Source organism: Crinia signifera, chromosome 3 (genome assembly GCF_055691185.1).
Source record: "Crinia signifera chromosome 3, ASM5569118v1, whole genome shotgun sequence".
NCBI classification, from domain to species: Eukaryota; Metazoa; Chordata; class Amphibia; order Anura; family Myobatrachidae; genus Crinia; species Crinia signifera.
In genome coordinates this window covers 203,912,938-203,926,365 of record NC_139219.1, presented here as the reverse complement: position 1 = coordinate 203,926,365, position 13,428 = coordinate 203,912,938, and the positions used below count along the sequence as shown (strand labels likewise).

At 43.2% G+C, this 13,428-nt stretch overlaps 1 protein-coding gene across 2 annotated transcripts in view; it reads right to left on the bottom strand.

Annotated features, from left to right (window-relative positions):
* Positions 1-13,428, bottom strand: part of KHDRBS2 (KH RNA binding domain containing, signal transduction associated 2) — a 361,420-nt gene that overhangs the window by 42,098 nt on the left and 305,894 nt on the right. For both annotated transcript variants that reach the window (XR_014471754.1, XR_014471753.1), the window contains exon 12: positions 2,004-2,369. The gene's annotated coding sequence lies outside the window, so the exon portion shown is untranslated. The remainder of the gene's footprint in view (positions 1-2,003; positions 2,370-13,428) is intronic.

Below are 13,428 nucleotides of genomic sequence, written 5' to 3'. Positions count from 1 at the left end.
AGGTACTTGTGTAATAGCACGGCGCCTGGCTATGCTATGTTTTCAGCGTAGCCTAAACTATGCTGTCAGCGTATCCCAACAGCTGCCTAGCGTAGTTAGCGTAGTGACTCCGCAGCAGCCCAACGGCTGCCTAGTGTATTTAGTGTAGTGACAGCCCAATGGCTGCCTAGCGTAGTGACTTCCCGGCAGCCCGGCTCTGTCCCTGATGTCCATGGATCTGTCCCCAGCATCCTTGGCAAGCCTAGTGAGTGCCTCTCACACAGCGCCAGTAACCTCCAGATCCTCTGCATTGGCTGACACCGGCAGAGAGAGGAAAATGCGGTTGCCAGCGGAGAGGCACTCTGTCTGTCTGAGATGCAGATGCGTCTCAGACCCTCCTGCGTCTCAGTAATTATTGTGGCAGGGTACGGCAACCCTGCCTGTGTCCGCTTCAGGGAGATGGGGTTAGGGGGTTTGGTAGTACGTGCATCTCATGCACAAAGGGGGTATGCAGGCACAAATGCGTCTTATGCACAATAAAGGAGGCATTTGCCAGTGCGCCATGTTACATACTGGCAAATGCCTCCTTTTCAAACACCCACTATCCACGCCAGCCCGAAGCGTGGCAAGCACAGCCAGCCCCGTGAGGGAACACATTACGTGTCCCCTCGACCTGTTGATACCCCCACTATCCACGTTGGCGTGGAGTTGACTTTATAAAGTGTGGCGAGCGCAGCGAGCCACCGAGCCCGAAGTGTGGCGAGCTGATGCGGAATACATATAAAGTAAGGGCTTTATGCTCTCGCCACGCTTCGGGCTCGGTGGCTCGCCACACTTTATAGAATCAACTCCACACCGACGTGGATAGTGGCGATATGAACAGGTCGGGAGGACGCGTAGCGCGTCCAACTGCCATGCTTCGGGCTGGCGTGGATAGTGGGGGTGTTTCAGGAACACATTCACACCTGCCATATCCTACATCTGAGACGGTAATGAGGACATGTGTTAACAGGTAACTGGATTTTAGTGAATAATGAAGAAGAAAAAAAAACACTTAACAAAAGTACAATAATATGAAATAACAAGACCAAAGAAAATAATAAAATTCTTCAGCTTCTGCATTTACTGAAACTGCAGATGAAGCAGCTGAAGTTGAAACAGTTGACGCAAACTGCAGCTGAAGTTGATACAGTTGTGTTTGCATCTGTGTCATCTGCTTTGTCAGTTTTTGGGAGCAGAGTAATGCCATGAAGAATCCGCTGGAAAGCATTTTCTGCACCGACAATTTTGCGCCAAATGAATTACTGGAGATAGGAGTCCAGATTTTGGCATGCAGTGCCCCTTTGATGTTTGTTACGCCACTTACAAGATCCCCAAAGGTGTTCAATGTTTTGGGTATGAACCCCAGTCTCCGGATCAACAAAATTATAGCGGTGGTTTACCCGTGCATGGTGGTACCCTACCCTAGGAAACACTACGCTACTTCTGACAGGGATGCTGACTACGCTAAGCGGCTGCGGGAACACTACGCTACTTCTGACTGACTACGTTAACTACGCTGGCCGTGCGAACACTACGCTGATTCTGACAGGGATGCTACACTAACTATGTAATGGGCACCGTGCTATTACACAAGTACCTTATAAAATAAATGCACTTTAATTTAATTCAGCATATTGCTCATTAGAGTAGAGTCGACTCTGGCCTATGGCTATGTAACCCATAACCTTGTATGTGTATTACAATTAGGTTTTCAGCTCTACTGAGACATTACATAACTAAAGTTATAGCTTTGTACACTGATGCCACCTAAGGTGATACAATAAAAATATGTTATTTGATTTGTTTAAAGTTGTGATTAGCTAAAACCACAATAATAACTATAAATCCTGCATTTAAGAAGATATCCTGAGGTGCCATATTACTGATAGAGAAGAAAGGAGCATATTCAATGTTGTTCATTAAATATTAATTTTTCAATATTTTGCATTGCAAAAGTATGTATTATGATATATTTTGCCCACCTCCTCAGCCTCAGCCCCTGGGCTGTGTGATCTGCATTTGGGGACCAGTTGTTTTGGAAGTTACAGTACAAGTGTGCCCAGTTGACAGCTTTCACTTGATGTTGAACTGCCATGTAATCATAAGATAGTATGATAGATTTTGGAAGTATATGACAACTCCCTATTATCTCAGATAATAGCTGATGGATCAACACTGCCCAAAACTCATCATCTATGGTTACCACTTTTCCATTTCTACTGGAACAGATGGGGCAAAGTGTTTCTTTACAAACTCCAGAGAAAAATTGTCTTTGTTGATCCCTGCAGTTATATCGTCATTTCTGATGTCAACTTGTACAGCATCCGTAACATACAAGTGAAATTGTCCTGTAAATTTAAACATGTAAGTATCAGTATTTCACAATGAATATATGGTACATTTTCTAATTAGCCCACAACTTAGAGTACTTTATTTGTGAGCAAATGAGCATATTACTATAACTTTCTAGACAATAATATTTTTTTACTAACATTCTTTGGAAATTTACTAAACCACAGGTTAACCGTTAACCAGCCCAAAAAATGCCAATAAAAGAGGTTGTGAGAGTTGTAATACCTGTTTTATTTCACCATTTTTGACTATAATATTTGAAGAAATTAGAAAATAATGCCCACCACCCAAAAAGCCTTGAAAGCATATGTGTAATAATAAACTTTGGCTTTCTTTGTAGTTTAGATTACAATCATTATCAGCTTTCTTTGTTGCCACTGCTTTTTTTTTAAACTCTTTATTTTAACTAAGATAAAAACATAATGTACATACAATAGTATACACAGACATCAACATATCAAAATTAAACAGACACATTGAGAATTCTTTTTTTTTAGTTAACAATATCATATAGGAAACAATGAAGAAAACATACAGGAAAAGAGAATGTGAAGGGGGGAAGAGAAGAAGGTGACAGACACTGGTCAATGTAGATATTAAGGTCAATGTATTATAATTAGAAAGGAGGCAGATGGGACATTGCTGAAAGCCATGGGGCCCAAACCATTTTGAATCTATGGGGGACAATAATGAAGAAAATACACAATTTTTCCCATGTTAGCAACAAACCATACATAGTTAATCAAGGCAAAGACAGTAGGGATGGCAGTAGATTTCCAATTCTTAGCAATAAGTTATTTAGCAGCTATCAATACATGGTAGAGTATTTTATTAAAGGGGGGGATCTAAATCTGAGAAGGATCTGGGCAATAAGAAAGACCAGGGATCTTAAGAGAGAGGTATGCCCCTGAGGGAAATCAAGATATTCTGTACTGTAGTCCAAAATGGTATAATATATGGAAAGGTTCAACACATGTGGAGGAGAGTTCCTCTATGTTCTCAAACCCTCCAGCATACAGGAGTGGTAGAAGAAAATATCTTGGACAATCTGTCAGTATAAGAGTGTATGAGTATAATACCATCTATAATATACTATAGCTTATATGATGTTTCCTTAAGTTGGGTGGAGATAGAGCATTTGGCTATATTACATCTTACACCTTACATCTTCCTCAACAAATAGCATCTGGGGGGGGGGGCAGGCCCCTCTCCCACTCCTGTTCATGGCGTAACTGCAGAGTGGAGAATGCCTCAACTAAAATATAATAGCAGGAGATTAATCATTTTCTAAGAGGGTTGTCCATACACAAGGATTCAAAGGGGATGAGAGGTCGTCTGACATTGGCTTGCGGTAGAGAAAGAAGAAAATGGCAAATCTGAAAAAAAAAAAAATAAGGGGATAAGGAGGGAAAAGTATTTTTGATTTCCTCAAGGGATGCCCAATTGCTTCCAGAGGAAAGGTCACAAACCCTAAATATATCAGCTAAACGGCAATTAACAAATCTAAAGGGTGACACACCACCAGGAAAAGCAGGTTTATCCGAAAGAGGGGTGAGAGGACAAGTTATTTTTTTCTGAGATAATTGACCCATATTGATAGACAGAATTGAAGAGAAAGAAAAAAAGTTGTCAGAGAGCTTTGATAGGGCCTGTCCAGACTCCATAAAGAGGCCAGCACGATGAGGTCTAAGGAAGAGGCTTACAAATCCAACCACACAACATAACCCCTCGGAGAAAATGAGGCCACTAGATGGCTTAAATACAGTAACAAGCCATAAAATATAGTTTGATATCAGGAAGGCCTCTGCCTCCACCAGAATGAGGCCGTCTAAGAACATGAAGGGCTATTCGTGGGGTGTTATCATTCCAAATCTCGTAAAAGAAGTCTGGACATCCCCAAGAACCCTCTCCGGCACCTTATTGGGTAAAGTCTGGAAAAAATAGAGGAGTTGCGGTTAGGGATGCCAATCCCGGGGCATTTTTTCAATCCCGGGATTCGGGATTGAAAAATGCTCAATCCCGGGATTCCCGGGATCCCGGGATTGGCTTCCCTAATAATAAAAAACACCCTGGCCGCCCAAGCGCTGGGCGGGTGGGTGGCAGGGACCGCTGGGTGGCAGGGACCGCTGGGTGGCAGGGAGCGCTGGGTGGGAGGGCGGGTGTGTGGCAGGGAGCGCTGGGTGGGAGGGCGGGTGTGTGGCAGGGACCGCTAGGTGGGCGGGTGGGTGGCAGGGACCGCTGCCGCTGGGTCCCCGTGAGCGCTGGGTGGGTGAGCGGGCGGGTGGCCGGCCGTGAGTGCTGCCGGCCGTCAGCGCTGGGTGGGTGGGCGGGCAGGTGGCCGGGAGCGCTGGACGGGCGGGCGGGCAGCCGTGGACGGGCGGGCGGGCAGCCGTGGACGTGCGGCTGTGCCCTGCGCAGCGTGACCTTGCAGCGTGACCTCGTCACGCTGCGCACTGCGGGGATTGGGAGAAGCCGGGCAGCGTCTGAGTGCTCAGACGCTGCCCGGCATTAAACTGCGCATGCGCAGTTTAATCCCGAAATCCCGGGATTGGAAATTCCAATCCCGGGATTGAAATCCCGGCGTTTTGGGGGCCAAATCCCGGGATCCCGCCGATCCCGATCCCGGGATTGGCCACCCTAGTTGCGGTAATAGGGTCATTTTAATCGCTATAATTCTTCCCAGCCAGGAAATAACGAGATTTCCAAGTAGCGAGATCTAAGTTCAATTTATGCAGGAGATGTGGAAAACTTGTAGTTCTGCCAGGTGAGGTTATATGAAGAATAAAAAGAGCTCCTCAGGTCATCGGGGAAATGCAATAGTATAGTTTCAGGTTTGGTATAGTTAATTTTGTATCATGAAAGAGCTCCATCCCACTCTATAATATCAAACAAGGCAAGAAGAGAGGTTTGTGTTTTTGTGCTTTTTTTTGGTCTTGCCTTAGGGCCTGATTCTGAGGTGTACACTAATACAATTGCAATTGTGATTTTTTTTTAGTGTACGGAACTGTTAATGTTAGCAAGTGAAGCTGATGCCCAGGAATGATGTGTTGCCCACTGGAACAATTGTAACTCATTTGCAATTGGGTATACATTCTCAGCCTATTCTGTACACCACAGGAGGGCAATAAGCGGCCCTCCAGCTGTTTATGAGCTACACATACCAGCATGCCTTGCATCAATTTCAGCATGGCCGAATAGCAAAACTAAGGCAAGGCATGCTGGGATGTGTAGTTCATCAACAACTGGAGGGCCGCTTATTGCCCACCCCTGGTGTACAGAATAGGCTGAGAATGTATACTCAATTGTACACAATAAAGGAGAACATCACTCTGATTATATTCTTGCTGCAATTGTAATGGCAAAAACACTTTTACACATGGGCAGTGCAATCATGGGGTTGTGCAGGCTGACAATAATCACTCAATTGTGAAAACATCAGAACAGCGTACAACTCTGATTTAGGCCCTATTGGTAGAGTTGAAACCAGAGCCGGCCCTAGCCTAAATGATGCCCTAGGCAAGATTTTGTCTGGTGCCCCCTAGCACCGCCACTAGTTCTGCCTCTGACCCTGCTCCCCTTTTCCAGCACCATCCACCCTCATCATAGCAGTCATCATTTTGGTGCTCCTACCCGCAATATTTTAAACAGAAACAGTGCACACATTTGGTGCACAGCCCAAACAGGGGTGTGTTCTTGCTGGGAAGGGGCATGGCCACACAATTTTACCCCCAATTCAAATTATGCCACACAGTAGTGCAACTTTATTCACATTATATCATGCGATGGTGTCCCTTATTCACGTTACATCACACTGTAGTACCACTTTACCTTATATACAGATGGGGCAGGCCTCGTCCTTGCTGGCGAATCGCCAGAACGTCACCGCTGGCGATCTGCCAGCAGCCTGGCCTGCCATCTGACTGAGATGCGCGTCTCAATCTCTGTCGGCGGGGCAACAGGAACCCTGTCCGTCTCTGCCTCAGGGAGATGGACAGGGTTAGGGGGGGGTGCGGGCAGGCGGCAGGGACCCTGGGTTACCGCCGACAAGATGGCGGTGACCCGGGGAGCGTCTGGAAGCGCCGTCGGAAGGGGACGCGCGCGCCCCCTTCTCACTATGGATATGGCGCTGGCGCGGGATGGCGGCTGGCATCGCCATCGCCATCCGCTGCCAAGATGGGACCTGCCCCATCTGTACATTACTCCTCACATTATTCACATTATACCCTGAATACTGAGAAAATATTGTATTTTAACCACCTCCATGGCCACACTGCAACCCAGCACAAAGCAGTGTGTGCTGAGCAGAGGAGAAGAGCTGCAGCTGCTGCTGTCACTTAAGGGGAGGGGGCCTGGGGCCCCCACTGGGCCCTCCCAGCAGACTTTGGTCTGGGTAATTTGTACCCCCTACCCCTTTCTCTCGGCACCCCTGATAATACCACACAGTAATGCCCCTTACACATGACACACATTATTAATGTCCTTATAACCATAATGCCCAGTACACATTATGCCAACCTTTATTAATGCCCTTCATACACATAATGACACACATAATGCCCCTTACACATATGTTGCACATTATTAATGCCCTTATACACATGACACACATATGCCCATTACACATATGCCGAACACTATTGCACAACCAACCCACCCGCAGACAGCACTCGCACAGCCGCTAACACTGTGACCTCTGCCTCTGCTTGGATACAGATGTTTCCTCATACATCTTGCCTCAATAAGCCATGCAGCTCCTGGCCAGTTCTGCTAACATTGGGTGCATTTTTTTGCTGAAAATTCGTCTTATTTGCATTGTTATGACCAGCACACACAAGGAGCTTCCAATGATTAAAATTAAATGCAGCATGCCTATATTCTGTGTGCGACTGTGGCTGTACCTGCATACGGAATGCTATGTTACAGTGATTTCCATGAATACACTATTTCATATGCAGATACAGCCTCACTCACACACAGAATATAGGCATGCTGCATATCATTTTAATCAGCAAAATCTGCTGATGTCCCTAGGCATTCCAAATGCCCTAGGCAATTGCCTAGTTTGCCTATGCCTAAGGATGGCCCTGGTTGAAACCATTAACACTATTTTCAACAACTTTCTACCTCTCTGCAAAAGTATCTGTCAAAAATGTCTATATTCACTTCTCCTGAGATTGCTGTTTTACATCTTAACCAAACTCTATCCCAAGGTAAAGTGGCAATCTAAAGTAACAAGACACCTACAAAAATTCTCAAGTAAAGCATAATTTCAGTGGAATAAATCCTGTACTCCAAGTGATTTTATAACAAATAAGACTATATACTATTCCTATTGAAAGGTTCTAGACACTGCCAAACAAACATGTTTTCAAACTCTGATCTCTGTTCAAACTTGTAACCCCAAGCGACATTTTAATACATTTAAATCACTACAGTATGTACAACTTGCATGCTAAGCACACCAACTACTATCACAAGAACTTACATGCTATTTAAAGAACAAGACTGAAAAGATTCAAAACAAAATGATATAGGGATGGAGCCCCACTCACCTATGCGGCTCTCAGTGCGAATGATGGTCACGCGCCCCATTCGTGGCAATGGATGCATGAGCATTTGAGATGCTCACGCATCCCTGTCTCAGCGAGCGGCTACAGATGAGCGTGGATACATTTGCTCTTCCTCAGGAAGAAACTTGGCCAATTCCTTTGCTAAACACACCTATTAATTTCATCACATAAAATAAGTATCTACACTCTTCTCTTCATCCTACTCTATTACCTCTCCTTTTGATCCCACAACCTCACAAATCAGTAGATCTCTGTCTCCTGTGCTCATGTTAAAATATGTTGTCTCTCTCTCTTTCTCAATTTGTATCTTTATTTCAAATTGCCACACTATCTCTTAGCAACAATGTCATTCCAAGCTCCGAGAGACTTACCAACATTCAGACTTACTGACATCCAGCTGACACACAGGGCCAGATGTATCAAACCTTAACAAGAGATAAATGCAAGGATGATAAAGAGAGATAAACGTCCAGCCAATCACATCCTAACTGCCATGTTACAGGCTGTGTTTGAAAAAAGTCAGTAAGGAGCTGATTGGCCAGACGTTTATCTCTCTTTATCACACTTACATTTATCTCTTGTTAAGGCTTAATACATCTGCCCCACAGTCTTTAGTTACACAACTTACTGGACTCACATCAAGCAGACTTTCTTTCTCAATAGTCCACAAAAGACAGAACATACTAATGTAGTGAATGATTTGGTCTAAATGCCATCACTCAATAATTATTTTTTTGAATCTCTCTACTGAATTTGGCATAGTTGACCACTTTCTTCTCATGCAAACCCTTTAATCCTTAGGTTTTCAGGATCCAGTTCTATTCTGTCTCTCATCCTACATATCAAATCATTAACTTCTGTGTTTGTTTCTGCTCACTTTTCTATCAATTGGAGTACTGCAAGGTTCTGTCCCAAGTCCTTTGCCTTTCTTATTGTTACCAGCTCCTTTGGAATTCAGGTTTATCTGTTTGTATAATAAGACTTTTCTCCAGTCTCAACTTCCAAGCATTCTCTGTAAACCCACCTTTTCAGACTAGCATATTAATTCTAGAACCCCCTTCATAACCTCAATAAGTAATAATATCCAAATACATCCCCACAATACAGACCACACTTAACATTACATATTTTGGTTTTCAACTGTAGGCCAACATTCTTGTGTGACTGGATAATACAGCCCACTAAGAGCCATTTAGTCTGTCTGTTATTACATACTGTAGTCTTGTTTTATAACTATTTTGCTCCCAATTGTAAAGCACAATGAAATATGCTGGTGCTATATACACAATACTACTACTACTACTACTCCCAATTGTAAAGCACAATGAAATATGCTGGTGCTATATACACAATACTACTACTACTACTCCCAATTGTAAAGCACAATGAAATATGCTGGTGCTATATAACTACTACTACTACTACTCCTACCACCACCACCACCACCACCACCACCACCACCTCCTCCTCCTCCTCCTCCTCCTCCTCTCTGTTTAAGGTGTATTAATGCATTTTCAAATCTTTTCCTTTTTGCATTTTTCTAATATAAGTTTTAAGGTACAGTCCATTTTGATTTTGGTAACGTCGTTGCTTTTACTCTCACTGCCCAGCCACCTCTGACACACATAGCAGATATTTTAAGTGATTTGTCCCACCCTTGTTTAGTTTGGTGTTCTAGGAAGACAAGCCTCTGACAATACTCAGATGGTGTTCAACATTTGGATGTTAATGCCCAGTTGCCAATACCACGTGTTCTACCATCTCTGGATATGGAAAAGCTTTTGATGGGCTACACTAAGGCTATATGATAAAGATTTTCTGTTGTTTTGGGATTAGTTGACACTTTCTGAATTCTAAATTGGTTATTAGCAACATTAGTCACTAAAGGTTGAGTATTCCTTATCCAAAATGCTCGGGACCAGAAGAATTTTGTATAACGGATTATTCCGTATTTCACAATATTTTTATATTTCAATTATGTATCTTGAGATGTCTTGCATGTATGTTGTACAAACACATGATATACACACAAATATATGTTATTTGTGCATAAAACAATGTTACAAAACATGAAACAACGTTTGTGTACTATATCAGGTACTGAAATTAAATGCCACCTGCAGCTAGTAGTGGCCGATGCACAGACAGATCCTGAAGAATAAACGTTGTACCTAGAGATACAGTAGAATATTGGAAACATCCAAGTAAGGACACTGTTTTACTTTAGTACAGTAGGGTACAGTAGCATTGATATCTAACAATACTGAAGTCATATGTTACATTCCTAACCAGTGCCTTATTTGTATGGATTTGTGTGTTTTAGCTTGCTTAGACTTCCTTACACATGGTCTTCTTTATTACGCCAAAACATGGTTGTAGGTTAAATGGTTGCTGACTATAACAAAGCACTAATTTGCTTGGGTACTGTATAGTAAGATGTGTACTGTAAGAGGTGGTCGTCATCTTAATTCAAACAAACCAAAGAGAACTTTGACAAACTAAATAACAAGAAAGAAAACAAATACTTCTGTGTAGTTAATAATGAACTGACATAAAAACACTATTTTAGAGGCCATTTCAGGTCTTTCATTCTTTCATATTTAGTTTCTGTTCAGGGTAAATGTTGACTGCTTTATACTTGCACTGCATTTTAGATTTCAGTTTAAACACTCCCCCCTCTCCCCAAACCTACTGCCCGCTCGCGCTCCATCACATTGATATGCTACTCTGACGAACGCCACCAGCGCTCCCTCCACCCCCCCTCTCCCCAAACCTAATGCCAGACGAAAGTGCTCCCTCCGCCCACTACTTACATTCGAGCGATTGCATGTGGTTGAAAACCAAATGCGAATGCTCATACAATTCGATAGACAAAATGTGCATACAATCATACGAATTATCGAACAGATGTGGTCGAAATCAAATGATTGCATGCAATATCACATAATTGTATGTGCACCATTACAGAGAAATATGATTCTGGTGTGTTTCACTATTTGTTAATTAAGTTCTACTAAAACACGTCGTTAAACTTATTTTATTTATTTACCCATTATTTACATACTGCACACATATTCTGGAGCACTTTGCAGAGAATATCTGAAAAATATCACATCAGTCCCAGTGCAATTTACAATCTATATTCCCTATCACATGTACACACGCTGGCATTCATTTGTGTCGGAAGCCAATTAACCTACTATATAAGCATGGGGAGAATACACAAACTCCCAGAACCTAAGTGCTGTGCCATTACAAACTGTACATCATCCTTGCTTCCAGTCATTAAATATTTAGGATGCAGAACTATTTTAGGTGTTTCTCAGCTATTTTTCTACTAGTCAGCAATAGAAAGTCATATATATATGAGGCATTTTTATTATTACCTTGACATAGGGAGCCCTCTGCATAACCTTTGTAGGCCTATGGTATACTGTATAAATTATACCAAAAAAAAAAAATACTTTTTGGGAGTCATTGGTAATATGCGGAATAAAGCAGGATATTTTTTGCCAGTAACTGGCTGCCAACTAATATTGATTATCTATAATGAGGTTATATAATTGAATATTCTTTAATTAATTTTATTGTTACAGTATATTATTTTTATCATTATGATTTGTATTGTTATTTTACCACTATTATTATTATTATTAATAATAATATAAAAAATACTACTAATAACAATAATTATAATAATAATGTTACTAAACCCAACTGCTTCATATATTATATATTTTAAAAAATTGAATGGTGTATGGTGCACCTGCTATTCTGTTTCTATGTTGTAATACTACTGTAAGTATCAGTTATACCCCTTTCACACCAGCCACATTTTCCGGGTTAGCGCTGGTGTGCAAGGTTCCTGGGAAAATTTGCCGGGATTTCAACCCTCCTAGCTACAGGGTAACAGGGTTTCTCCCGCGACCAGCCCGAGTTACTGGCTGTTGTGAAAGGTACTTACCCGGGTCTGGCAGAAGGCGGCAGGCAGTGTGGTCCGGGCGGCGGGTCCAGATTGCGGGGATTCTGGCGCTATTCGACGGGCAGCGGGGCAGGAAGCGCTGGATTTGAAACATTTTTAAAAGACTGGCCGGATGCTCTTAGCCAATCAGAGTATGCCCAGTCTTTTCAAATTGTTTTCAATTACAGAGCTTCCCACCTTGCTGCCCAGCAAATAGCGCTAGAAGCACCACTGCCCGGATCCCCGCAGTCTGGACCCCCCCGCCGTTGCTTGGACCCTGCTGTCCCCCTCACAACAGAAAATGCAGGTAAAAGGGTGGTGTGAAAGTAGCCAACCCAGGAATGTCCCTGCTTCGTCCAGGGACCATTTTCCCGGGTAAGTCCCTGCATTTTCTGGTGTGAAAGGGGTATAAGGTAGCACATCTAGAAAAATAATATTTCATCCCTTGCATTACAACATGGTGTAATAAAAGGTCCTGAGCACACCTAAAACATTACTTTTTATTAAACCGCGTAAAGTATTGTAGTTTATGCAGTAAAATTGAGTGCAGATCATTCCTGCACAAATATTATCCTTTTGATCTGGCACCAGAAATAATATCTAAATATCTGGCATTCCCATCTCTACCTGGAATCTATGGATCTTATTCTAGTCCACACACAACGCTGCAAATTTTGCAGTGTTGCGTGTGGCTTTAACGCTGCCCACCGCTCACACAGCCACCAGCCCCCCCCCCCCCTCAGTGAATTCGCTGCACGGCTGCGAATGAAGGTTTTGCATAAACATATATTCGCAGCCTTGGTTGTGGGGGGGCAAATCATTCGATGGTCACTGACTATCGAATGATTTGGAACGAGCATGGAAAACTAAGACACTTTCTGGTGTCTTAGCTTTACGTGCTCCCAGTACGGGAAGAGAGCGGGCAGCTGACATCCGCTGACATCAGCTGCCTACCCCTGGCACCCACGTCACTGCCTAATTTCCATGGGAACACCTAGCGCTTTCATAGGAACACCTATGAAACGCTGGGCGTTCCCATGGGCACAGCACGTTCGCCGCCTGTCACCCACACTGGTAGGTGCGGACGGGACGGCGAATTAGTAGTTCGCCATGCCCGCTCATGTCAAGTGTATGCACATGTACAGAAGTAGTAAAGCATTGCTCTCCTGTGCGAACAGATCAAAATCAGGACCTATATACAGTATACTGTACATCGATGTGGTCAGGATCCTGTCAGAATACTGACAGCAGGATTCCATCATCAGAATCTCAATGGATCTGCAAGGTAAGCACTGGCCTTGGAATTAGTCACTAGGGGATGTCTAGCGTTAGGCTGAGGGAGTAGGGCATTTGGTTATTAGTGTTAGACTGTGGGAGGGGATAGTTAGGGTTAGGCTGTGGAAGTGGGAGAGTAGGATTAGGTTGCGGGATGGAAGAGTTAGGGGTTGAATTATGGGTAGGGTTAAAATACTTAACGTGATCCATCAGGATTAACAGATTTAGAGATATTACTATAGAAAAAGC